The following is a 12898-nucleotide window of genomic DNA, read 5'->3' as shown; positions in this document are numbered from 1 at the left end:
TAACAAGTATAATGTACAGAGAAACTTGGGTGTATGTGTTGTATGTTTCTGTAACTGTGTACAAGTAACAAGTATAATGTACAGAGAAACTTGGGTGTATGTGTTGTATGTTTCTGTATAGATCTACAAGTAAGAAGTACAATGTACAGAGAAACTTGGGTGTATGTGTTGTATGTTTCTATATAGATCTACAAGTAACAAGTATAATGTACAGAGAAACTTGAGTGTATGTGTTGTATGTTTCTGTAACTGTGTACAAGTAACAAATACAATGTACAGAGAAACTTGGGTGTATGTGTTGTATGTTTCTGTATAGATCTACAAGTAACAAGTACAATGTACAGAGAAACTTGGGTGTATGTGTTGTATGTTTCTGTATAGATCTACAAGTAACAAGTATAATGTACAGAGAAACTTGGGTGTATGTGTTGTATGTTTCTGTATAGATCTACAAGTAACAAGTATAATGTACAGAGAAACTTGGGTGTATGTGTTGTATGTTTCTGTATAGGTCTACAAGTAACAAGTATAATGTACAGAGAAACTTGGGTGTATGTGTTGTATGTTTCTGTATAGATCTACAAGTAACAAGTATAATGTACAGAGAAACTTGGGTGTATGTGTTGTATGTTTCTGTATAGATCTACAAGTAACAAGTATAATGTACAGAGAAACTTGGGTGTATGTGTTGTATGTTTCTGTAACTGTGTACAAGTAACAAGTATAATGTACAGAGAAACTTGGGTGTATGTGTTGTATGTTTCTGTAACTGTGTACAAGTAACAAGTATAATGTACAGAGAAACTTGGGTGTATGTGTTGTATGTTTCTGTATAGATCTACAAGTAACAAGTATAATGTACAGAGAAACTTGGGTGTATGTGTTGTATGTTTCTGTATAGATCTACAAGTAACAAATTATAATGTACAGAGAACTTGGGTGTATGTGTTGTATGTTTCTGTAACTGTGTACAAGTAACAAGTATAATGTACAGAGAAACTTGGGTGTATGTGTTGTATGTTTCTGTAACTGTGTACAAGTAACAAGTATAATGTACAGAGAAACTTGGGTGTATGTGTTGTATGTTTCTGTATAGATCTACAAGTAACAAGTATAATGTACAGAGAAACTTGGGTGTATGTGTTGTATGTTTCTGTATAGATCTACAAGTAACAAGTATAATGTACAGAGAAACTTGGGTGTATGTGTTGTATGTTTCTGTATAGGTCTACAAGTAACAAGTATAATGTACAGAGAAACTTGGGTGTATGTGTTGTATGTTTCTGTATAGATCTACAAGTAACAAGTATAATGTACAGAGAAACTTGGGTGTATGTGTTGTATGTTTCTGTAACTGTGTACAAGTAACAAGTATAATGTACAGAGAAACTTGGGTGTATGTGTTGTATGTTTCTGTATAGATCTACAAGTAACAAGTATAATGTACAGAGAAACTTGGGTGTATGTGTTGTATGTTTCTGTATAGATCTACAAGTAACAAGTATAATGTACAGAGAAACTTGGGTGTATGTGTTGTATGTTTCTGTATAGATCTACAAGTAACAAGTATAATGTACAGAGAAACTTGGGTGTATGTGTTGTATGTTTCTGTAATAGTGTACAAGTAACAAGTATAATGTACAGAGAAACTTGGGTGTATGTGTTGTATGTTTCTGTATAGATCTACAAGTAACAAGTATAATGTACAGAGAAACTTGGGTGTATGTGTTGTATGTTTCTGTATAGATCTACAAGTAACAAGTATAATGTACAGAGAACTTGGGTGTATGTGTTGTATGTTTCTGTAACTGTGTACAAGTAACAAGTATAATGTACAGAGAAACTTGGGTGTATGTGTTGTATGTTTCTGTATAGATCTACAAGTAACAAGTATAATGTACAGAGAAACTTGGGTGTATGTGTTGTATGTTTCTGTATAGATCTACAAGTAACAAGTATAATGTACAGAGAAACTTGGGTGTATGTGTTGTATGTTTCTGTATAGGTCTACAAGTAACAAGTATAATGTACAGAGAAACTTGGGTGTATGTGTTGTATGTTTCTGTATAGATCTACAAGTAACAAGTATAATGTACAGAGAAACTTGGGTGTATGTGTTGTATGTTTCTGTATAGATCTACAAGTAACAAGTATAATGTACAGAGAAACTTGGGTGTATGTGTTGTATGTTTCTGTATAGATCTACAAGTAACAAGTATAATGTACAGAGAAACTTGGGTGTATGTGTTGTATGTTTCTGTATAGATCTACAAGTAACAAGTATAATGTACAGAGAACTTGGGTGTATGTGTTGTATGTTTCTGTAACTGTGTACAAGTAACAAATATAATGTACAGAGAAACTTGGGTGTATGTGTTGTATGTTTCTGTAACTGCGTACAAGTAACAAGTATAATGTACAGAGAAACTTGGGTGTATGTGTTGTATGTTTCTGTATAGATCTACAAGTAACAAGTACAATGTACAGAGAAACTTGGGTGTATGTGTTGTATGTTTCTGTATAGATCTACAAGTAACAAGTATAATGTACAGAGAAACTTGGGTGTATGTATTGTATGTTTCTGTATAGATCTACAAGTAACAAGTATAATGTACAGAGAAACTTGGGTGTATGTATTGTATGTTTCTGTAACTGTGTACAAGTAACAAGTATAATGTACAGAGAAACTTGGGTGTATGTGTTGTATGTTTCTGTATAGATCTACAAGTAACAAGTATAATGTACAGAGAAACTTGGGTGTATGTGTTGTATGTTTCTGTATAGATCTACAAGTAACAAGTATAATGTACAGAGAAACTTGGGTGTATGTGTTGTATGTTTCTGTATGGATCTACAAGTAACAAGTATAATGTACAGAGAAACTTGGGTGTATGTGTTGTATGTTTCTGTATAGATCTACAAGTAACAAGTATAATGTACAGAGAAACTTGGGTGTATGTGTTGTATGTTTCTGTATAGATCTACAAGTAACAAGTATAATGTACAGAGAAACTTGGGTGTATGTGTTGTATGTTTCTGTATAGATCTACAAGTAACAAGTATAATGTACAGAGAAACTTGGGTGTATGTGTTGTATGTTTCTGTATAGATCTACAAGTAACAAGTATAATGTACAGAGAAACTTGAGTGTATGTGTTGTATGTTTCTGTATAGATCTACAAGTAACAAGTATAATGTACAGAGAAACTTGAGTGTATGTGTTGTATGTTTCTGTAACTGTGTACAAGTAACAAGTACAATGTACAGAGAAACTTGGGTGTATGTGTTGTATGTTTCTGTATAGATCTACAAGTAACAAGTACAATGTACAGAGAAACTTGGGTGTATGTGTTGTATGTTTCTGTATAGATCTACAAGTAACAAGTATAATGTACTGAGAAACTTGGGTGTATGTGTTGTATGTTTCTGTATAGATCTACAAGTAACAAGTATAATGTACAGAGAAACTTGGGTGTATGTGTTGTATGTTTCTGTATAGATCTACAAGTAACAAGTATAATGTACAGAGAAACTTGGGTGTATGTGTTGTATGTTTCTGTAACTGTGTACAAGTAACAAGTATAATGTACAGAGAAACTTGGGTGTATGTGTTGTATGTTTCTGTATAGATCTACAAGTAACAAGTATAATGTACAGAGAAACCTTGGGTGTATGTGTTGTATGTTTCTGTATAGATCTACAAGCAACAAGTATAATGTACAGAGAAACTTGGGTGTATGTGTTGTATGTTTCTGTATAGGTCTACAAGTAACAAGTATAATGTACAGAGAAACTTGGGTGTATGTGTTGTATGTTTCTGTATAGGTCTACAAGTAACAAGTATAATGTACAGAGAAACTTGGGTGTATGTGTTGTATGTTTCTGTATAGATCTACAAGTAACAAGTATAATGTACAGAGAAACTTGGGTGTATGTGTTGTATGTTTCTGTATAGATCTACAAGTAACAAGTATAATGTACAGAGAACTTGGGTGTATGTGTTGTATGTTTCTGTAACTGTGTACAAGTAACAAGTATAATGTACAGAGAAACTTGGGTGTATGTGTTGTATGTTTCTGTAACTGTGTACAAGTAACAAGTATAATGTACAGAGAAACTTGGGTGTATGTGTTGTATGTTTCTGTATAGATCTACAAGTAACAAGTATAATGTACAGAGAAACTTGGGTGTATGTGTTGTATGTTTCTGTATAGATCTACAAGTAACAAGTATAATGTACAGAGAAACTTGGGTGTATGTGTTGTATGTTTCTGTATAGATCTACAAGCAACAAGTATAATGTACAGAGAAACTTGGGTGTATGTGTTGTATGTTTCTGTAACTGTGTACAAGTAACAAGTATAATGTACAGAGAAACTTGGGTGTATGTGTTGTATGTTTCTGTATAGATCTACAAGTAACAAGTACAATGTACAGAGAAACTTGGGTGTATGTGTTGTATGTTTCTGTATAGATCTACAAGTAACAAGTACAATGTACAGAGAAACTTGGGTGTATGTGTTGTATGTTTCTGTATAGATCTACAAGTAACAAGTACAATGTACAGAGAAACTTGGGTGTATGTGTTGTATGTTTCTGTATAGATCTACAAGTAACAAGTACAATGTACAGAGAAACTTGGGTGTATGTGTTGTATGTTTCTGTATAGATCTACAAGTAACAAGTACAATGTACAGAGAAACTTGGGTGTATGTGTTGTATGTTTCTGTAACTGTGTACAAGTAACAAGTATAATGTACAGAGAAACTTGGGTGTATGTGTTGTATGTTTCTGTATAGGTCTACAAGTAACAAGTATAATGTACAGAGAAACTTGGGTGTACGTGTTGTATGTTTCTGTATAGGTCTACAAGTAACAAGTATAATGTACAGAGAAACTTGGGTGTACGTGTTGTATGTTTCTGAATAGGTCTACAAGTAACAAGTATAATGTACAGAGAAACTTGGGTAACGCGTGTTGTATGTTTCTGAATAGGTCTACAAGCAACAAGTATAATGTACAGAGAAACTTGGGTGTATGTGTTGTATGTTTCTGTATAGATCTACAAGCAACAAGCATAATGTACAGAGAAACTTGGGTGTATGTGTTGTATGTTTCTGTATAGATCCACAAGTAACAAGTATAATGTACAGAGAAACTTGGGTGTATGTGTTGTATGTTTCTGTAACTGTGTACAAGTAACAAGTATAATGTACAGAGAAACTTGGGTGTATGTGTTGTATGTTTCTGTAACTGTGTACAAGTAACAAGTATAATGTACAGAGAAACTTGGGTGTATGTGTTGTATGTTTCTGTAACTGTGTACAAGTAACAAGTATAATGTACAGAGAAACTTGGGTGTATGTGTTGTATGTTTCTGTATAGATCTACAAGTAACAAGTATAATGTACAGAGAAACTTGGGTGTATGTGTTGTATGTTTCTGTATAGATCTACAAGTAACAAGTATAATGTACAGAGAAACTTGTGTGTATGTGTCGTATGTTTCTGTATAGATCTACAAGTAACAAGTATAATGTACAGAGAAACTTGGGTGTATGTGTTGTATGTTTCTGTATAGGTCTACAAGTAACAAGTACAATGTACAGAGAAACTTGGGTGTATGTGTTGTATGTTTCTGTATAGATCTACAAGTAACAAATATAATGTATATAGAAACTTGGGTGTATGTGTTGTATGTTTCTGTATAGATCTACAAGTAACAAATATAATGTATATAGAAACTTGGGTGTATGTGTTATGTGTTTCTCTATAGATTTACAAGCAACATATTTAACTACAGATATTAGTTATAAACAGAAAGAGCCTTCAGTTCTCATAGTTGGTGATTCAGAGATTATTTAAAGTTGGAGAAGATAAAATGAAAATTAAACTGAATTGTCTGTTGGCCCTCGTTACTGGACCTCTTTTGCTGAGGTCAATCTGTCAGACACTGTGAAAAAGTTGGAAAAACTTTTAGAAACCCTAATTGAGAGAAAAGTCTATAATTTTTGGAAGAAAATGTTCCCATGTCTGAGTTCTTAACTGAAAATAGATGAAAAGAAATTAGCACCCATTGTCACTCCATAGCCTTAAAGAATGTAAAATTGTAAGTAGGTTTAAGACATAAAGTGTAATAGTATGAGATGTTCTTTGGTTCATTCCCTCTTTAGGAAATGTCCCTGCTGGTCCTGTCCATGCCTTCACATAGCCTAAAATTGGTTTTGGTACTCAAGTAGACGGTTAGTAAGTTGGCCTACATTACTGGTCATGGGTGCAGCAGCCATGGAACCTAGGTATCCACCTCTGGTGAAAGATGGCATTTCTAGCTCTGTTACTGCAATCAACTGACCAGATGGACTTGTCTTCAGAGGAAGATGATCAGTAAATGTATCATGAAGATGTGATATCACTAAGTTACTGTATAACTGTCACCAGCGCTCTCTAATGACTCAGATTGTAAAAACTTGTATTAAAGTTTAGTATGAAGGTAACTTTAGTAAAGGTATTTCAATGTTGTAGTGAATCAAATGATAATAGTGAGGTATGTAATATTGTTTTTAATGGTTAACCTAGTTTTGATATATAACATTTCAAATACTATCTTGTTCACTATTTCTAGAACATGTAATTTTCATATTTGTGAAACTATGAGAAATTTTACAAATTGAGATGTTGCTCTGTTCATACGCGAGTTACATAGTTTTGTGAAGAAAATAGACGTGACGTTGATTAGGTGTTATACACGTGTTTTAAACCTATTCTGACCCAAGTACCCAGAAACGTGAGATATGAAGGAATTTGAATGAGCAGTGTGAAAGGTGCCAGTCAAATAAAAGTTGAAATAAAACAAATGTGCATAAAATAATCTCAGAATAACACATTGATAATAAAGCTTGGGATTGATTACAAGAACATGAAGGATAGAAAATTACCATATCTGTGTGTCTGTTTTGGTGTGTATTTCACATCAGGTATTTTTAACTCTTTTGTTTACAAAAAACGACTGTTTTAACTTCCTTACTTATATTCCAATCTTTCATTTATTTGTTGCCCCCCAATAATTAAGCAATAGGTCTCGGGCTTACAATGCTAAAAAATAGTTTCAATATTCATATATGCAGAATACAGATAGCCCATTGTGAAGCTTTGTGTCTAACAACAAACAAACACACATTTAGTAAAAACAAACAGATGCACACACTGAAGAGAACTGTATGGTGGCTTTCAGCATCACTATTTTGCCTTATTAATTTCAAATATTTTGAAGTTGGGTATCTCAACATCATAATTTAACCTGAAGCTGTTTGTTTCATACAGTAACATTATGTGACAGATGTTGACAAGGTGCTAACTTATGTGAAGTTTAACTTGTCAGTTTACAGGATATTCAGCCGGGTTCAGTGACAAAAAGCATTAGTCATCTTCGTAGGTTTTCCCGAGGCTTCCCATACCCTGACAAGTCACGCTACTTCAGACAGCAGATCATGAAAATAGCACCTTGCCCAGGAATCTGCCCCAGCATCACAGCAGTGATGCAGCTAACCAGAGTTCTCTTGGGAGGTTGAAAAAATCTGACAGTCTGGAAACTGCTGCAAGAAAAACCTGCCATCTGGTGTCGAAAAAGAAAAGAAATCCTTTATTTCTGATCTGGTTAAAAAGAAACCCAAAGCGTTGTAATTATGCTGTCACAAAGTGGCAGTTGTTGTGTTTACTTGTTATTTTTATAAACTGGACTGTTAAGGTTATCAAGAGAGGTCACATATCTTTTTTGACATAGGATGTGCTTATACTTTTCTTGATATATTTGCTGACCATTAGAAGTAAATCACTTGTTTAGTTTTCTTGAAATTGAGGTTACAACACCCTTTGTTTTAATGTAAACTATTTTATATTGTTGAATTAAAGTGATTTTCAGTTTTTAATGGTTGTACATGAAATGTTTTTGTAACTTTAGGTCTCTCAACACGCTACACTACACTATACGTGTTGTATGATAGGTCTCTCAACACGCTACACTACAATATACGTGTTGTATGATAGGTTTCTCAACACGCTACACTACACTATACGTGTTGTATGATAGGTCACTCAACACACTACACTACAATATACGTGTTGTATGATAGGTTTCTCAACACGCTACACTACAATATACGTGTAGTATGATAGGTCTCTCAACACGCTACACTACACTATACGTGTTGTATGATAGGTCACTCAACACACTACACTACAATATACGTGTTGTATGATAGGTCTCTCAACACGCTACACTACAATATACGTGTTGTATGATAGGTCTCTCAACACGCTACACTACAATATACGTGTTGTATGATAGGTCACTCAATACGCTACACTATACATGTTGTATGCTACGACTCTCAACACGCTACACTATACATGTTGTATGCTAGGTCTCTCAACACGCTACACTATACATGTTTTATGCTACGACTCTCAACACGCTACACTATACATGTTGTATGCTACGACTCTCAACACGCTACACTATACATGTTGTATGCTAGGTCTCTCAATACACTACACTATACATGTTGTATGCTACGACTCTCAACACGCTACACTATACATGTTGTATGCTACGACTCTCAACACGCTACACTATACATGTTGTATGCTACGACTCTCAACACGCTACACTATACATGTTGTATGCTAGGTCTCTCAACACGCTACACTATACATGTTGTATGCTAGGTCTCTCAACACGCTACACTATACATGTTGTATGCTAGGTCTCTCAACACGCTACACTATACATGTTGTATGCTAGGTCTCTGAACATGCTACACTATACGTGTTGTATGCTACGATTCTCAACACGCTACCCTATACGTGTTGTATGCTACGATTCTCAACACGCTACCCTATACGTGTTGTATGCTACGTCTCTCAACACACTACACTACACTATACGTGTTGTATGATAGGTCACTCAACACACTACACTGTACATGTATGATAGGTCACTCAACACAATACACAGATACACCTCATGTAGCTTTGCGCGAAATTAAAAAACAAACAGTTTTGATAGACGTGTTACCATCATCAGGGTATTATACCAGCACGGTATAGTTAATGTCAGGGTATGTAGTACAAATAAATATAATGTTTTGTATACTCTAATCGGCTATCAGTGTCAATAGATTAATTTATACATTCTGATAGTAAAAGATATTCAATAATGTAACTATTGCGTGTGTGAAAAAAAGTCAAATTCGAAACCTGTTTAAAAAGAACGTAAAGCTACGTTTCTAAACCCCTAGTGGTTGTTTTTCATACTTTCTGTTGAAACTTAGTGAACCAGTGTCTTTTTGTTTTAAAACACAGTTGGTTCTTATTAAATACAAAGAAAAGGTTTGTTTAAACTCCGCCCACCTTGAGTACCCAATTTCGCTTTTTAACGTCGTAAGCCTACACACTTAACTCTGAGCTAGTGTACATGAAGAAGTATTTTTATTTTTACTTAATATTACAAGACATTTTAAAGCACTTATCTGTAGAAACTAAAAGTCTGTTGTCCTAAGCCTACACGTATAGTTTCATATACCACGGACAGAGCCAAACGTCTGTATGAATTTTATCTTCGGCCATTATTTTTTTTTTTTTCCTTTATGAGAACTGGGATCTAATGAGAGATTTAACACTACTTTTCATCAAATTTAACAAGCATTGTTACATACTTTCAGTAGGCTGTATTACATGTAAAACCATGAATGTCGTCGGTGTTTGGGTACATACCCTGGAGGGTCAGGTTCTCTACGACCTCTTCCTCCTCTCCGTACTTATAATCTTGGCTGATTGATATTTATGACTGTGAACTGAATTTTATTTGGTCCTTTTCAGGGCAATGTCCATGTATTTTGGCTCGAATACAATTTTTATTCTATTAGCAGAATGTCAAGTTTTAAATACATAAATAAGTAAACTATAAATATATTTTTTAAATATTTATTTAAAGTTTATATTTTTTATTATTATTTAAATTTTTATATTTATTTATTTATTTTTATATTTGAAATATAAGTTAACTGGGGAGAGATATTTAGGATTAACTTTATCATGTATGAGGTACCTGTCTAGTTCGCATAGTAATTCGTTTTTCATCCAATTCTTATTAAAGTACATAATTGTAATATGTAGGAGTCTATCTGGTATGGTTGGTATGTTCGAGTATTTGTGAATGAATTGAGATGGTATTGTTCTTGGAACTCTGTATGCAGTTGTGAGGAGTGTATTTTGGATTGTTTGTAGTTTAGTTTTAATTATTTTATTGCTTACAGTTATCCATGCTGGAGCTGCATAGTCTATTACAGGTCTAATACATGTTTTATAGATTTTTAGATTGTTATCTGTAGATGCTCCACTGTTTTTAGACTCCTAACATAGCTAGTTCTTCGCCAGACTTTATTTTTAATTTTGTTCACATGATTGATCCAAGTTCGTTTTGAATCATAGGTCAGACCTAAAAATTTTGCCGATGTGGCAATCTGGAGTAGAGTGCCATTCATATATAGTTCTGGCTGTTGTTTTTTGTGTTTTGTGGATTTCGTAAAGACTACCAGCTGAGTTTTTGCTGTGTTTATTTTAATTCTATATTTTTGACAGTATTCACTTATTCTATTTAATTGTGGTTGTATGTTTGTAGCTGCTATCGTGGGTGTTGCAGCACTTTTCCAGACTGCCACATCATCTGCGAACTGTGAAGAGAATCCATGATTTGGATCTTTCAATGGCATATTGTTTACATACATGATGAAGAGTATAGGGCTAACCACCCCTCCCTGTGGGACACCAGCTTCAGGAGTAAAGTATTCGGAAAAAGTTCCTTCTACGTTTACTATACATTTTCTGTTTTCCAAAAAGTTAGATAACCAGCGAATAATACCTCGCGGTAGTTCCATTTCATTCATTCGGAACTTTAGACCATCGTGCCATACAGTGTCGAATGCTTTCTCGATATGTAAAACAAATTGGATATCTCTATTGGTTGTTGAATTTCGCGCAAACTTACTCAACGGCCACTTACATTAATTGTCCCTAATGTAGAAGCGATAGACTAGATGGAAAGCGACTAATAAACTATTTACTGTCAAGTCGTGGACTACTTTTCCCAACGCATAATGGGATTGACCATACATTACAAAGCTCCCAAGATTGCAAAGTCGAGCACGTTCGTGACAGGATCCTATCCGTAACTAAAACCTATCTGTACTGAATTTAGAAACATGTAACCCAGCGTTGGCGACACAGGAGAAAATTAAAAACCATATTCCAGAGTCGCCCTTGCATTCTTCTAAACGTATTAACTGTGAATAATTGTATCGTTTTCAATTAAACTTCTATGAGTTCTTATATTTAAAGGGTAAGTTTCTCCAAATGAATTGTCTGTGTTTTCCAAGCAAACTTTGTCAGTGTTCGAAACTCCATCGCTAACGTATGTGTAACTTAACCACTACTTCCAAGTAAACAACGTCTCTTTTTCACTTGTTTCTGATGGGTTTTATATCTGGCCCGCCAGCGTTTCTTTTGAAAGTAAAGAAACGCTTTTTTCTCAAACACATTAACGTTTCTTGGTAGTTTCGAAGTAAACTAAACTTTGTATCTGTCAACGTTTCTTAATGTTTTAGAAGCAAACTTACTTTCGCTTGGGTCTTAAATAACCTCGCTTAGTTATCAAACTAGACTAGTAAATAAACCTGATAACCGCTCGTTTTAAATATGTATAGGAATTTCATATTTAGTGGTATGTTGGGAACATGTCAAATACACGTACATTATAGATATGAAACATATTAACATACGCAAATAAACATTATCACACTTACCAAATGACCGAGTCCGTGGGCAGTGTTATTGGAGAAACAAGCTAGCAAAGCAGGGTTTACTAGACAGGCCTATCCTAACCAACGACGACTGCAAACAAAGGCCTGAGAGATTCCGGATGAACAAATAATTTAAGTGCATTCTCACGACGGCTGGTATGGGTATTAAAACTTTATATTAAATAATTTGGCGTGGTTTGTTTTTAATGTCGCGCAAAGCTACACAAGGGCTATCTGCGCTAGTCATCCTTAATTTTGCAGTGTAAGACTAGAGGGAAGACAGCTAGTCATCACCACCCACCCCCAACTCTTGGGCTACTTATTTACCAACGAATAGTGGGATTGAATGAAACATTATAATGCCCCCACGGCTGAAAGGGTGAGCATATTTGGGATTCGAACCAACGACCCTCAGATTACGAGTCGAGTGCCTGAACCACTTGGCCATGCCGGGCCCTACTGAAACAACTTAGCTGTAAGTTATATTAAATAATTTTACTTATTATTGTACCAAGAAAGGTTTGTTTTTTTTTGTTATTTGGAATTAAGCACAATGGGCTATCTGTGTGCTTCCCACCACGGGTTTCGATACCCGGTTTCTAACGGTGCGAGTCCGCAGACATGCTGCTGTCCCACTGCGGGTACGTCGTTTTTTCTTTGCTCATAGTAAATTAATTATATTTGCTACATAATATTAATATTAGACCTATTATATTTTTTCAACAATTTGATAATATGTTCGACAGGGGCACAACAAACGAGTCATTTGTTTGGGTTTGATGTCTAATTCGTTATTCACCACTAATAATTTAAAATAATCTAAAATTTGGCATAATTTGACACGATGCCACAATCTGTGAATATTTAGCGGCTTGACTGGTTATTAATATATTTGTGAATTCCGACGAAGAAATGATGACGTAATCTAGCTAGTCTTTGATTCGCTACTTCGACTCTGACAGTAATTTTTCTGTTTCTCTTGTCATCAGCACTGTTCGCAGGTAAGTATATCAGGTTTCATACAGTGTGAGAAGTTTGTTTGAT

General features: G+C 34.6%; 1 long non-coding RNA gene across 10 annotated transcripts in view; it reads left to right on the top strand.

The window, feature by feature from the left end:
• LOC143228712 (uncharacterized) overlaps positions 1-7924 on the top strand; it is a 78666-nt gene extending 70742 nt beyond the window's left edge. For 9 of the 10 annotated variants that reach the window (XR_013015434.1, XR_013015432.1, XR_013015431.1 and 6 more), the window contains one exon: positions 6173-7924. This is a non-coding gene — a long non-coding RNA (uncharacterized LOC143228712). The remainder of the gene's footprint in view (positions 1-6172) is intronic. The other variant, XR_013015426.1, reaches the window with a different exon arrangement.
• Positions 7925-12898: the final 4974 nt, after the last annotated feature.

The sequence above is a fragment of the Tachypleus tridentatus genome, chromosome 10 (genome assembly GCF_004210375.1).
Source record: "Tachypleus tridentatus isolate NWPU-2018 chromosome 10, ASM421037v1, whole genome shotgun sequence".
In the NCBI taxonomy this organism is placed as follows: Eukaryota; Metazoa; Arthropoda; class Merostomata; order Xiphosura; family Limulidae; genus Tachypleus; species Tachypleus tridentatus.
Note: the sequence above shows the minus strand (reverse complement) of the source record. Positions and strands in the feature narration are given on the sequence as shown.